Genomic DNA, 15,226 nt, shown 5'->3' on the forward strand with positions numbered 1-15,226 from the left:
CAAAATCCATAAAAACATCAAATAAATGTGACAAAATTCCTGTTTTTCAAATTCTCACTGACAACAAACAGACATAAACTATGTAAAAAAAAGTTGTAGGTGGCAGCAGGGGTGAGTCCTGGGATCAATAGGGTCACCTCTACTTATATATATATATATATATATATATATATATATATATATATATATATATATATATATATATATATATATATATATATATATATATATATATATATATATATATATATATATATATATATATATATATATATATAAATATATATATATATATATATATATATATATATATATATATATATATATATATATATATATATATATATATATATATATATATATATATATATATATATATATATATATATATATATATATATATATATATATATATATATATATATATATATATATATATATATATATATCAAAGAACTGACTTATTATGCTGATTCCAAATGTATAAGATCCGTTAGTTTTAGTGTTAAACAACAAAAGCTACAAGCCTGAGAAAATTTTACTGATTTTCAAAAAAAGGGGGTAAACATCCCCCTAAAAGTAAAGGAATCTTAATGAAAATCGCACCGTCAGACTCAGCGCGTCCGACAACCCTATCGTAGAAGTTTCGAGCTTCCATCTGCAAAAATGTACAGTTTTGTGTTTTTTGCCAGAAGAAAGATCACGGATGTGTGTTTATTTTTTTTCAAGGGTGATCAAACCAAATCATTAGTCTTAGAATTTTGAAAAATTGCTCATTCAAATGGAAATTAGAAGTTCTACCGCACTTTTTAAGTGACAAAAATATTGGAGGGCAATTAGCCCCCTCCCACTCCTCTTTCCTCAAATTCGTCCGATCAAAATTTTGAGATAGCCATTTTGTTTAGCATGGCTGAAAAGCCCAGTAACTTTGCCTTTGGTGATAACATGACCCCCCCCACACCCTCTGGAGAAAGGTCTGTAAGTCATGAAATGTCCCCATTATTTACGTATTGTATTTGTTATCGGGAAGTATAAAGACATTTTTTTTGGAGGGGGAGGGAATATTCTGCTAGAAGGGATTTTCCGTGGGGAGAATTTTCCGTTGGGAGGAAAGATTCGGGGGGGGAGGGGGTAAACTTTCCAGGGGAAATTTTACACTGGGGGTATTTTCTGGAATTCCTATACGAAATTCTTTTTATTTGTGTTACTTTCTCTTTGCAGACTCAATTTTACATGTGGAAATGTAAAGAGGAATTATAGGGGAGAAAATGTTTACCAAGTATTTTTCCATAAGGGGGAGGGTATTTTTCACTGGATAAATTTTTAATGAGCGAGTTTTCCACAGGATAGTTTCTCCAGAGGGAATTTTCAGCGGGAGCAAATTTTCAGCGGGAGCTGGGAGGTATTTGCGGGAAAACTTTTCCACGGAGGAAAGGATTTCCGGTATGATTTTAAAAACAGACAGAAATTAAAGTCTTTTTCAAATGCAAGTGGGCTAAGGAAAAATTTTCACCCGGAATCGTTCGTAAGAAATTTTCATGGGGGAATTTTAAGGTAGAGTGGGAATGTGTTGGGGAAATTTTCGTGGCGGGGTTGATTTTACTTGGGAAGAACTTTCCACGGAGGGATTTTAAATGGAGGGAACAAATTCTCCATGGAAGGGCGCTGGATTTCCCGGCTTTACTTAAAAACCATCAGAAATAAATTAAAAAACAAGTTTTTTCAACTGAAAGTAAGGGGCAACATCAAAACTAACAACGAACAGAAATAATTACGTATATGAGGGAGTTTGCTGCCTTCTCAGTACATTGCTCTTTACGCTAAAGTTTGACTTTTTGTCCAAGATCCTTAAGAACGAATCCTAAAACACAAGGGCCTTTTAATTAGAATAATAAACTTTTTTTTATTTCTAAACAAAAATTAGAGTAAAGAGCGAGATACTGAGGAGAAAACAATCCCCCTCTTTATAATTTCTGTTCATTTTAGGTTTTGACGTTGCTCCTTACTTTCAGTTGGACGAACTTTTTTTTTATTTAATAAACAAAAAGGGTGGCGTTTATAGTAGCTCAGATAGAAGTAAAAACTTAATAATACTAAAGCAATTTTGAAGGAACTAAAAATTTAATTGTGGGGTTGTCTTTTCAGGCTAGTATTTTTCAGAATAAAGTTTTTAAAGCTTAAAAAATTAAGTTTAACAACTTTAAACTTAAACAGAAATTATTTCGTATATGAGGAGAGTTAACCCTCTCTCAATACCTCACTTTTACGCTCAAGTTCGACTCTGTGTCCCAATTCTTTAAGAACGACTCCTGGAACATAAATGTTGCATAATTAGAATATGATGCTTTCTTAAAATTCTAAGAAAGCTTAGAGTAAAGAACGAGGTACTGAGGAAGGGGCAACCACCCTCGTATGTGGAATAATTTCCGTTGGTTTGAAGTTTTAATGCTGCTCCTTTTTTTAGGTTTAAAATATTTTTTTCATTTAATTGTTAATATAGACCTGAATATATTGGAAAAAGCAAGAAATTTGTCCTTTTAAAATGTCCTAAAATATAATGCTAATAAATCAACTATTGTCTGTAGCTCTTACCACCATCATTGTCAAAATCATCGTCACAGTTCATTTCAAGGAGAATATTGCAGTCACTGCCAGACCATCCTTCTTTGCATTGACAGTAATATTCATTTCCAATTCCACCCCGACTTGTGCACTCACCATGCCCTTGACACTCCATAGGACAACCCTCTGAAACAAAGAACACAACTTGAAATAAACTCAATATGTAAATAGTAAAGATGTGAAAAAAAGATAATGAATATATAACTTTGAATGCAATATAAATAATGAATATAATTGTATATTACACATTATTAGAATTTAAACATTAATTATATGAATGTATTACATATAAAAGTAATATATGCAGAATAGAATATATATAAAAAAAGATGTAAATGGGTACAAAGATATTTCAGCGTTTTTTCTTATCTTAAGCCTTTTTCTTCTAAAATCAGGTCTTTAAACTTGATTAAATAAGAAAACAAGTTTTTTTTAATTGAAAGTAAGAAGCGACATTAAAACGAAGAGAGATTAGTCCGTCTATGAAAGGGGCTGTCCCCTCCTCAACGCTCACTCTTTACGCTAAAGTTTGGCTCTTTCTCATAACTCTACTTTTTAAAATAATAAAAAAATTTAGCGTAAAGAGCGGGCCGTTGAGGAGGGGAGAGCCCCTTTCATATGCGGAATAATTTCTGTTCGTTTTAAGTGTTAATGTCGCTCCTTACTTTCAGTTAAAAGAAACTTGTTTTTTACTTAATTTCTGAACGTTTTTGAATTAATGCAGGTTTTGATTTTGGCTCACCGTAAATGAATAATTAAAAGGAAATTTGCATGTTAATTTTAATTTTTTTTTGGGGGGGGGCTAAATTGCTTTCTCAAAATTTTGATCGGACGATCTTAAGAAAATTGGGGTGGGGAAGGGGACCTAGTTGCCCTCCAATTTTTTTAGTTACTTAAAAAAGGTATAGACTTTTCCATTTTATTTACGAACGTTTTTATTAATAATAAACACACGTAACTTACGAATTAACTTACGTTTCGAACTCCTACATTCTTATAATTTTATTACGTATATAAGGGGGTCCCCCCTCATCAATACCTCGCTCTTTGTTCTAAAGTCCGAATTTTTTCCAATTCTTCAGAATTTTTTTAGAATGACCCTGAACCACAAAGGCTGTTTAGTTAGAATAAACTGATCTTTTCAAATTACTAAAAATACTTTAGCGTAAGAGGTATTGAGGAGGAGACGGACCCCCTCATATACGTAATAATTTCTGTTCTTTTTAAGTTTTAATGTTGCTCCTTAATTTCTGTTGAAAAACTTTTTTTTATTAATTTCAGATTTTTTTTTAAATAATGCTGGAAAATTCAGCACCCCCTTCATGGAAATTCTCTTCCCCCATAAAAATTCCTCCATGAAAAGATCCTCCCATTTAACCCCCTCCTCCTGACCCACCCCACCAGAAAAAAAGTTCACCCTGAAAACTTGTGTATACTTCCCAAAAACCAATATTATAACGCTGAAAGGTGATTGCCTTGATCTGGATTGTCGAAATCACTCATTTGCTGAAAATCACCGCCTCAGCGGCAGTTCAATCAGAGAATATCCGTGTTGGTAACGGAAAAAAGGATGCAAGGAGGATTCTGAGCTGAATTTCACGAAACATCGTCATAAACTATGGTTATGGTTGATTGGGACCGTCCAAGATCCGGTCTCCTTTTTGGAATTGTCAAATCTACAAAGAAAGATTACCAGAAAACGGTACTCTTTTGGAAGATACAGTAGGCATCTAACGTGTCACGTGATGTCAGAAATAACCCACAGCAGCTTTGGAAGCAAGTATCAAAATTTACTTCTTCTTCTTTTTCGAACTCTAATCCAATAGACATAACTTCATGGGAAAGACACTTCTTCTCTTTATTTTCTGATAGGCCTCCACCTTTGGATATACCATTCCGCCAGACCCTCCTTCTCCATTTTTCAACTATACCATAGCCGGAATTTCGTTCCTATAATGCCGTCGTCTGTTCTTACCCAGATTCGTCTACATAAGAAAGGTAAAGCTCCTGGCTCAGATGGGCTTCTACCTGAACATCTCATGTATGGTGCCGAAAAGCTAGTTGAACATATTGCGCTTGTCTTTAAGGCTTGTATTGCGCAGCAATACATACCGACTGCTTTATGTGAGGGTATCGTGACTTGCGTTCCCAAAAAGAATAAGGATCCTCAGTCTTGTGATACTTATCGTCCGATCACAGTTTACTCAGTCATCAGGAAACTCTTTGAAAAGATCCTTCTACTAAAAATTTCGGATAGATGTGATCATGGTGATTATCAGTTTGGTTTTCGTGGATGCCTTGGCGTTGGAAACTCTCATGCCGTATTCGTGTCTATTCTCGAAAAGCATGTGAAACTAAAGAAACCCCTACATGTTCATGCCATTAAGGCTTATGACTCGGTCCTTCATTCGCAAGCTATATTGGCTCTCCTAAAATCAAGAGCAAAACCATTCATCCACGCCTCTATATGGCAGTGGTATCAGAGGGCGTCTATTAGCGTACGAGGGGAAAGTCTATTATAGTTGCCGGATTCCTCTACGTCGCGGAGCTAAACAGGGCTCGGTCTTAAGTCACGTAATCTTCAACAATGCAATCCGTTCTGCCATGCGTAGAATACCACCTTTTCTCATTAAGCCATCTATAGATGCAAGCCATCTTGCGTACGCGGATGATATTGTCCTTCTGTCAGACGATATGCAGTCGCTACAGATGACTGTGAAGAATATTTATGACGGTCTTCTTTATATTGGAATATCAGTTGCTTTCACAAAAGCCAAATTTTCTGTTTTTGGTTGTTGACAGCCTCCTGACTCCCAGAATCAGGCTGGCCCTTCTACTATTTCTGCTTCCGCGTCTCTCAAATATCTTGGGCTTCCATACAGAACATCAATTCAAGCAACACGATCACTCGTTATTAAAGCATTGAAGGAAAAACTGAGCATTGAAAAACTTTTTATTCCCTATTTGGAAGTTTCTCACTGCTTCTAAACGGAAACAAATTCGTTCACTATTTTTCAGATTTTGTAAATATCTTCTTCGTATTCCGATTTGGACCCATAACAGATACATATCGAGACATTATGAAGTCTTTGAAATTTTCGAGAAAATGGATAATCTGGTAGCTAAATCAAACAGCTCGTGGTATCGAACTGTAAGTAAGGAGCGACCCGGCTCAATAGTGACCGTAACTCTAAAAAACAAAATTTTTATACCAATAGATACACCAAAAGAATCAGATTTTATTATGATTTCAAAAATATAAATTGCATCAATTTTAATCTTACCCGTCAAAAGTTACGCGCCTGGAAAAATTTGCCTTATTTTGGAATAAAGGGGGAAACAAACCATAGAAGTCATGGAACTTTAATGAAAATCACGCCATCAGATTCAGCGTATCAGAGAACCCTACTGTAGAAGTTTCAAGCTCCATCTTTAAAAACGTGGAATTTTGTATTTTTTGCCAGAAGAAAGATCATGGATGCGGGTTTATTTGTTTTTTTGTTTTTGTTTTGTTTTTTTTCTCTAGGGGGCTCATTCGAACAGAAATTAAAAGTTCTAGTGCCCTTTTTAAGTGACCAAAAAATTGGAGGGCAACTTGGCCCCCTCCCACGCTCATTTTTCCCGAAGTCACCCAATCAAAATTTTGTGATAGCCATTTTGTTCAGCACAGTCTAAAATGTTTTAAATATGTCGTTCAGGATGACTTAATCCCCCAAAGTTCGCGGGGGAAGGGCTGCAAGTTATGAAATTTGCACACTGTTTACATATAGCATTGGTTAATGGGAAGTATAGGCTACAGACGTTTTCAGAAGATTATTTTGTCTGAGGGGGGGGGGGATGGGGGGTTATGAGGGAGGATCTTTACATGGAGGATGTTTCTTGGGGGAAGTGACATTTCTATGAAGGAGGCGCCGGATTTCCCTGCATTATTAAAAAACGATCAGAAGTTAATTAAAAAAAAAAAAGTTTTTTCAACTGAAGGTAAGGAGCAACATTAAAACTTAAAACGAACAGAAACTATTACGTATACGAGGGGTACACCCCTAGTCAATAATTCGCTCTTTACGCTAAAGCGTTTTTTTAGTACTTTCAAAAGAGCTATCTATTCTAATTAACCGGTCTTTGTGATTCAGGGGTTTGTGATTCGAACAAAATTCGAACTGTAGCGTAAAGAGCAATTTAATGAATAGGGGACAAACTCCCTAATAGACATAATAAAAACGTACGAATATAGAAGTTCGTTACGTAAGTTAATTCGTAAGTTACGTCAGAAAAAAATTTCGAGAAAGCCACTTAGCCAAAAAAAAGTAAATTTAATATTCAAATTTTGTTTTAATTATTCATGTACCGTGAGCCAAAATCAAAGCTGCATTAATTAAAAAACGTTCACAAATTAAATAAAAAGAAACTAGTTTTTTTTAACTGAAAGTAATGAGCGACATTACGACTTAAAACGAGCAGAAGTTATTATGTATATGAAAGGGACTGTCCCCTCCTCAACACTTCGCTATTTACGCTAAAGTTCGGCTCTGTCTCACAACTTTATTTTTTTTTTAAATAAAAAACTTTAGCGGAAATAGCGAGGCGTTGAGGAGGGGACAGCCCCTTTCATACGCAGAACGATTTCTTCTGTACTCCTCTTGTCATATTTTATACGTATATCGGGTTCAAATTGTTATTGTTAATGCTATATGTAAATAATGGGCTAAGTTCAAAACTTGCAGCCCTCCCCCCGGGGACTGTGGGTGTTTAAGTCGTCCTCAAAGATATATTTATGAGATTTTTTACTATGCTGAACAAAATGGCTAACTCAAAATTTTTATCCGGTGACTTTGGGGAAAAATGGGCGTGGGAGGGGCCTAGTTGCCCTCCAATTTTTTTGGTCACTATAAAAACAGCACTTGACCTTTTAATTTCCGTTCAAATGAGCCCTCTCGTGACATTCTAGGACCACCGGGTTGATACGATAATCCCTGGGAAAAACACAAATAAACACGCATCCGTGATTTTTCTTGTGGCAAAAAACACAAAATCCCACATTTTTAAAGATAGGAGCTTGAAACCTCAACAGTAAGGTTCGCTGATATGCTTAATCTGATGGTGTGATTTTCATTAAGATTCATTAATATTTCATTATGAATTTTAGGGGGTGTTTACCCCTTTTTTCGAAATAAGGCAAATTTTCTCAGACTCGTAACTTTTGATGGGTAAGACTAAACTTGATGTATCTTAAAATCAGCATAAAAAATAAGATTCTTTTGATGTATCTATTGGCATCAAAATTCCGTTTTTTAAAGTTTCGGTTACCATTGAGCCGGGTCGCTCCTTACTTACAGTTCGTTACCACGAACTGTTTGATAAATAGTTTTTTAACGGATTTTCAGTACTATCAGATAAGATGTGAAAATGTTTAGAAGGTCAAAAATTATGCAGTATTTCCTTTGGAGCAAGGCTTGGACGCCTAAACTATGGTTTTAAATGAACTCATTGAACTACTACTACTACTAATACTACTACTACTGATAACAACGGGAAGGCGTCATAACATCTAACCGTCAGGAGTACTAACGCCAGGGCATCGACAAAATCCGTCATGACATCGACAATAAATCCGTCAGAACCACTAACCGTCACAACATCGGCAGTCATAACATAGACACGTCAGTTCATCGACAGTCATAAACGCTACCCGTCAAAACGTTGACAGTCATAACATCGACACGTCATAACATCTAAAATTTTAAAACTTTAGTTTTTCAGAGTTTACGGGGGAAAAGGTAACTAGGTTAGGTTAGGTTACGTATTTAATATATGCTATTCTTTACCCCCCCCCCCACCCCCTGATGTGCAAATATATAGCCGAAATTTGCTTCTAAACTATTATATACTTATTTCTATTATATAAACTTATAAATGTTTTTTCATAACGAAAATCCGTCACAATGTCGACAGTCATGACATCGACATGTCATAGCATCTAAAAAATTTTTAGATGTTATGACGTGTCGATTCTATGAATGTCGAAGTTCTGACGGGTAGCGATTGTGACTGTCGATGCACTGACGTGTCGATGTTATGACTGTCGACGTTCTGACGGTTAGTGGTTCTGGCAGATTTTCCTTGTCGACGAAATGACGTTTAGTGATTGTTACGGTTGTTCGAAATGGTAGTACCCCTAACAACTTGCTGCAGCACCAAGCTGCTGAGGCCAACAGAGCTACGTACGCTCTTCTTCCATCCCAATCTACTTAAAGCCTTCCTTTTTAAACCCTCCCTAGAAGTTTCTATTTCCCTTAAATCTTTCCTTACGACATCCTCCCACCCCGTTCGGGGACGACCAAAATTTCGTTTGGCCCTAGACGGTTGGCCGACAATGTCAATCTTTGGAGATCTGTCATTCTTTATCCACATAATATTTCCTAGCCTTCTCAACATTTCTCTCATTATAGTCCTGGAAAGCGGAATTGAATAACATATTTCGAACAGTTTACTGTTTGACATACGGTCAGTCAGCGGGTACCCACAGCAATCCGTAAGCAATTTCCCTAGAAAATATCTAGCAAATCCTTATCCTTTTTTTCGGAGCGCCCACGCTTCAGAATCATACTTGTCCACTGTCATCACTGTGGCTCCCAATATTCTAACGTTGGTTTGCAGACTTATATTCCTATTCTTCCAAACTCTTTACAACTGTGAAAAAATATCCTGGGCTTTGACTGTTCTACTTTTAACATCTTCACTGCCATCACAGTCTTTACTAATAACATTAGCTAGGAAGTGAAGGTCTCCACGTGATCAATCTTCTTATTACCCAAAATCAATCTTCTTCTTATTACCTCTTCTTAATCGTAGTTTTAACGACTTAGTTTTGAACTATTCTTGCACCATGGACTCGCAAAGCCTCTAAAAAATCATTCATTCTGCAAACATTTCCATAGCTTAAATCATCACCATAATCTAAGTCTAGAAGAGTTTTACTTGCCCATTTGATTCCGTGTTCTCCCATTGCCTTTGCTGTGCTCCTTAGAACAAATCCCATCAAATAATCCATATAAGTGGGGAAAGAACGCAATCCTACTTAACTACTTATTTAATATAAAACCAGCTATTAACCTCATTTCTTACCTTAACCGCAGCAACGCTATTCTCGTACATATCACTAATCACTTTAATGCATTTATTTGGGACACCATGTAAGGATAGGACCTTCCCTAAGCTATTTTATCAGCTGAATCAAATATTTGCTCAGAATCTTTTAAACAGATGACTAAAGGGGACTCAGACACTCCTCAGTTATTAATTTAAGAGTGAAATGTCGTCAACGCATCCTCCACCTCTTCCTAAGACCACACTGTTCTTTTCTTAAAACTTTATCTACAGCATCTATACGTCTGAAAAGGATCATTATATTAAGTAATTAAATAAAAAAAACAAGTTTTTTAAACTGAAAGTAAGGAGCGACATTAAAACTTAAAACGAACAGAAATTATTCCGTATATGAAAGGGTCTGTGCCCTCCTCAACGCCTCGCTCTTCACGCTAAAGTTTGACTTTCTCACAACTCTTTTTTTTTAACAATAAAAACTTTAGCATAAAGAGCGAGGCGTTGAGGAGGGCACAGCCCCTTTCATATGCGGAATAATTTCTGTTCGTTTTAAGTTTTAATGTCGCTCCTTACTTTCAGTTTAAAAAACTTTTTTTTTATTTAATTTCTGATCGTTTTTTAGTTAATGCAGCTTTTATTTTGGCTCACCGTTATTGAATAAGTAAACAAAATTTGCAAAAAAAAATTTACTTTTCTTTTTGCTAAATTTGCTAAATGGTTTCTTTTGCTAAATTTGGTTCTGACGTAATTTACAAATTAACTTACGTAACGAACTTCTATACTCGTATATTTTTCTTCTGGCAAAAAATACAAAGTTGCAGATTTTTGCAGATATGAGCTTGAAACCTATGTTATAGGGTTTTCTGATACGCTGAATCTGACGGTGTGATTTTCATTAAAATTTTTTCACTTTTAGGGGATGTTTCCCCCTCTTTAAAAAATCAGGTAAATTTTCTCAGGCTCGTAGCCTTTGATGAGTAATACTAAACTTAATAAAATTCATATATTTAGAATCAGCATTATAAGCCCATTCTTTTGATACATTTATTGACATCAAAGTACCGTTTTTACAAGGTTCGATTACTATTGAGCCGTATCGCTTGTTTTTTTCATTGTTTTATTCTGATACGTATATGTTATTACATATATGAGGGGGTTCTCCCGTTAGTCAATACCACGCGTTTTACTTTAAAAGTTAAAAAAAATTTAAATCACAAACCCCTGAATCACAAAGGCAGTTTAATCAGAATAGATAGCTCTTTTTGAAAGCGCTAAAAAAAACTATAGCGTAAAGAGCGAGATTTTGAATTGTGGGAGAACCCCCTCATATACGTAATAATTTATGTTCATTTTAAGTTCTAATGTTGCTTCTTACTTTCAGTTGAAAAAACTGTTTTTTTTAATTTAATTTCTGATCGTTTTTTAAATAATGCTTGGAAATCTGGTGCCCCCTTCATATAAATGTCCCTTGCCCCAAAGAAACATCCTCCATGGAAAGATTCTCCCGAGTAACCCCCTTCTCCAGCCCCCCCCCCACCAGAAAAAAATTCTTCCTGAAAATGTCTGTATACTTCCCAATAACCAATACAATATGTAAGCAATGGGCAAAGTTCATAACTTGCAGCCCTTCCCCTGGGAACTGTGAGGGATTAAGTTATCGTAAAAGACATATTTATTAGATTTTCGACTATGCTGGACAAAATGGCTATCTCAAAATTTTAATTGGGTGAGAAAAAAATGAGCGTGGCAGGGGGCCTAGTTGCCCTCCATTTTTTTGATCACCTAAAAATGGCAATAGAACTTTTAATTTCCGTTCCAATGAGCCCTTCTATGATGTTCTAGGACTACTTGATCAATAAGATTACTCATGGGGGAAAAAAAAAAAAAATAATCACGCATCGGTGATATTTCTTCTGGCAAAAAATGCAAAATTGCACATTTTTGTAGATAGGAGCTTGAAACCTCTACAGTAGAATTATCTGATAGGCTGAATATGATGATGTGATTTTCAATAATGTCTTGTGGCTTTTAGGGTGTCTTTCTCTCTTTTTTAGAAAATCAGCCAAATTTTCTCAGGCGCTTAGCTTTTGAGGAGTAACATTAAACTCAATGAAAGTTATATATGTCAAATCAAAATTAAAATCTGATTCTTTTGATGTATCTATTGGTACCAAAATTCCGTGTTTTAGAGTTTCGGTTACCATTGAGCCGGGTCGCTCCTTACTTACAGTTCGTTACCACGAACTGTTTGATTTGCTGCCTATAGAAGTCAAGCTATTCCCTCTATAGCTACCATTTTCACTTTTGCCTCTGTGAGACATTAGAGCTAATTTTTTTTTTTTTTTTCTTTCTTTTTTTTTTGAACGAGATGTGGAAAGGGTCTTGACACGAATAACTACAATTAAAAATTGCTTTTATGAAGTATTAAGGGCAATAACTGACTACACATTTTATCAAATACTAAAAAAAAGTGCAATAAAATTACTACAAAAGAACTTCGAAATAGCGCTTTTTATCTTAAATCACAATAAACTAGACAATTTTTTCCCTATATGGCAAAGTTAAAATTCCTTAGAATAAAAATTAAATCCAAGAACAATCATAACACACAAATTTGACCTTAAATATTTATAAAATATGTCACGAGTGCCCCATGATTTGAATCTTAGTCTAAGAGTTTTTTCTTTTTTTCAAGTAGCAGAAACAGATATTTCATTTTTTAGTGAATTAAATAAAAGAACAAGTTTTTTTTAGCTGAAAATAAGGAGCGACATCAAAACTTAAAACGAACAGAAATTACTCTGTATATGAAAGGGACCGTCCCCTCCTCAACGCCTTACTCTTTAAGCTAAAGTTTTTTATTGTTTTAAAACACAGAGTTGTGAAAAAGAGTCTAACTGTAGCGTAAAGAGCAGGGCGTTGATGAGGGGACAGCTCCTTTCATATACGGAATAATTTCTGTTCGTTTTATGTTTTAATGTCGCTCCTTACTTTCAGTTAAAAAAACTTGTTTTTTATTCGATATCTGAACGCTTTTGAATTAATGCAGGTTTTGATTTTGGCTCACCGTACATAAATAGTTAAAACGAAATTTGCATTTTACTTTTACCTTTTTTTTGGTTAAATGGCTTTCGCAAAAGTTGTTTAATCTTATTTAAGAACGTTTTTATTAGTAATAAATATGCGTAACTTACGAATTAACTTACGTGATGAACTTTTATATTCGGTATATTTTTATTACGTATTTTAGGGGGTTCGCTCCCTAGTCAATACCTCGCTCTTTACGCTAAAGTTCAAATTTTTTCCAATTCTTTAAGAATGACCCCTTAATGACTAAAAAAAACTTTAGCGTAAAAAGTGAGGTATTGACTAGGGGGCAAACCCAATCATATACGTAACGATTTCTGTTCGTTTTAAGTTTTTGATGTTGCTCCTTACTTTCAGTTGAAAAAGTTGTTTTTTAATTTAATTTCTGATTGTTTTTAAATTAATGCTGGGGCATTTGGTGCTCCCTTCATAGCAATGTACCTTCCCCCATGGAAAATTCCTCCATGGAAAGATCCTCCCACGTAACACCCCCCCCACTACAAGAAAAATCCCCCTGAAAACTTCCTTATAGTTCCCAATAACCAATACTATATATAAATATTGGGCAAAGTTCATAACTTGCAGCCATTCCTCTGGGAACTGTGGGGGATTCAATCATCCTCAAAAACATAATTATTATATATTCGACCATGGTGAACAAAATGGCTATCTCAAAATTTTGATCGGGTGACTTTGGGAAAAAAATGAGCGTGGAAGGGGGCCTAGTTGCCCTCTATTTTTTGTCACTTAAAAAGGGCACAAGAACTTTTAATTTCCATTCAAATGAGCCCTCTTGCTATATTCTAGGACCACTGGGTTGATACGATTACCCCTGAGAAAAAAAAACAAAAAAAAAAAAAATAACCACGCATCCGTGATCTTTCTTCTGGCAAAAAATACAAAATTCCACATTTTTGCATGTAGGAGCTTGAAACCTCTACAGCTCGGTTTTCTGATACGCAGATTTTCATGGACGTTCTATAGCTTTTATGGGTTTTTCCACCTCTTTTCGAAAATAAGGCAAATTTTTTCAGGCACGTTACTTTGAATAGATAAGACTAATGTTTATGAAACTTATATATTTGAAATCAGCATAAAAAATTTAAGGTTTACATGTATCTATTGGTATCAAAATTCCGTTTTTTAGAGTTTCGGTTACTCTTGAGTCGAGTCGCTCCTTACTTAAAGTTCTTCACCACGAACTGTTTGATTTGGAGACTAAAGTGTTGAAAAAATGACGAAAATATTCTAAATTTTCACACAGATTCGTAGGTTCAGAGGGAATATTAGAACAATTTTAACAGATGCTCAGGGCCGGATTTAAATCTTTAATGCTCCTAGGTCCAAGCGTTTTTGCCGCTTCATTTTGGCGAGACTTTTCGGGGAAATTCCTGAGAATTCGGAAATATGAGAGCATTGAACAGAACGCAACTGATAAGCCAAAAGTAAAGAATGAAAGAGATGTGATACCAAGCTCTCAGCTGCCATTCTTGGGAGACATCTGACAGTTTATAAGGGGGCACGGAATTTATATGTCGTTTTAAAATCACTTTTCTGTGACTATCCCGCTCCACGGAATTTGACACAATTTGACGTTAAATCTCATCAGCTCAGTTTTTTTAAGAAAAAATCATTCAGTGATAATTTATTGCACCCCCTTGCATTGTGTGCCCCTAGACCCGGGCCAAGTGGGCCTATTGGTAAGTAGAATGGCCTTATTGACTACAGAACGTACCACGTGGTTTATGGTTTTCTCAGTGAGAATGAAAAAACAGGAATTTTCTCACTTGGAAAAACATGAATTTTGTCACATTTATGGTTGTTTTCATGGATGGATATGTGTGTTGTTCGATTTATTTGATGTTTTTCTCGGATGTCAACATCAAATTATGGATGTTTTATGGTTTTTGTCAGTGAGAATTTGAAAAACACACATATCCATCCATGAAAACAACCATAAATGTGACAAAATTCATGTTTTTCCAAGTGAGAAAATTCCTGTTTTTTCATTCTCACTGAGAAAACCATAAACCACGTGGTACGTTCTGTGCTGTCGACCTCAATTCACCTATCGTGAATCAATAATTCCCCTTAGAAACAACAAATTAATTTCCCCTTTCTTGACAGATCAATCAATCAATGACATCATCTGTCAGACTTTAAAAATTTTCGCCTAGAAACATTTCTCCAGGAATAGATCCAAATCATTAATGTCTTTGCCTCGGGAACAGTTCTACTGGTCGAACTCCAAAAGATATTAATAACCAAAGGCCATGGAAACAATTCTCCAAGAAACATCTTAGCGATGAATTGTTTTAGCGCGCGAAAAGGTTTCTTATTAATTTGAAATGCATTAGCGCAGAGATGCCAATAACAAAGGAACACGCTGAATTTACGTTTAGGAATTATTTGG

At 35.2% G+C, this 15,226-nt stretch overlaps 1 long non-coding RNA gene across 1 annotated transcript in view; it reads right to left on the bottom strand.

Annotated features, from left to right (window-relative positions):
- Positions 1-2,598: 2,598 nt before the first annotated feature.
- The window catches only part of LOC148941995 (uncharacterized), a 72,659-nt gene continuing 60,031 nt past the window's right edge, over positions 2,599-15,226 (bottom strand). The window contains exon 2 of the long non-coding RNA XR_016143216.1: positions 2,599-2,748. This is a non-coding gene — a long non-coding RNA (uncharacterized LOC148941995). The remainder of the gene's footprint in view (positions 2,749-15,226) is intronic.

Source organism: Artemia sp. Qi Xiang Cuo, chromosome 17, assembly GCF_049724085.1.
Source record: "Artemia sp. Qi Xiang Cuo chromosome 17, ASM4972408v1, whole genome shotgun sequence".
Lineage (NCBI taxonomy): Eukaryota > Metazoa > Arthropoda > Branchiopoda > Anostraca > Artemiidae > Artemia > Artemia sp. Qi Xiang Cuo.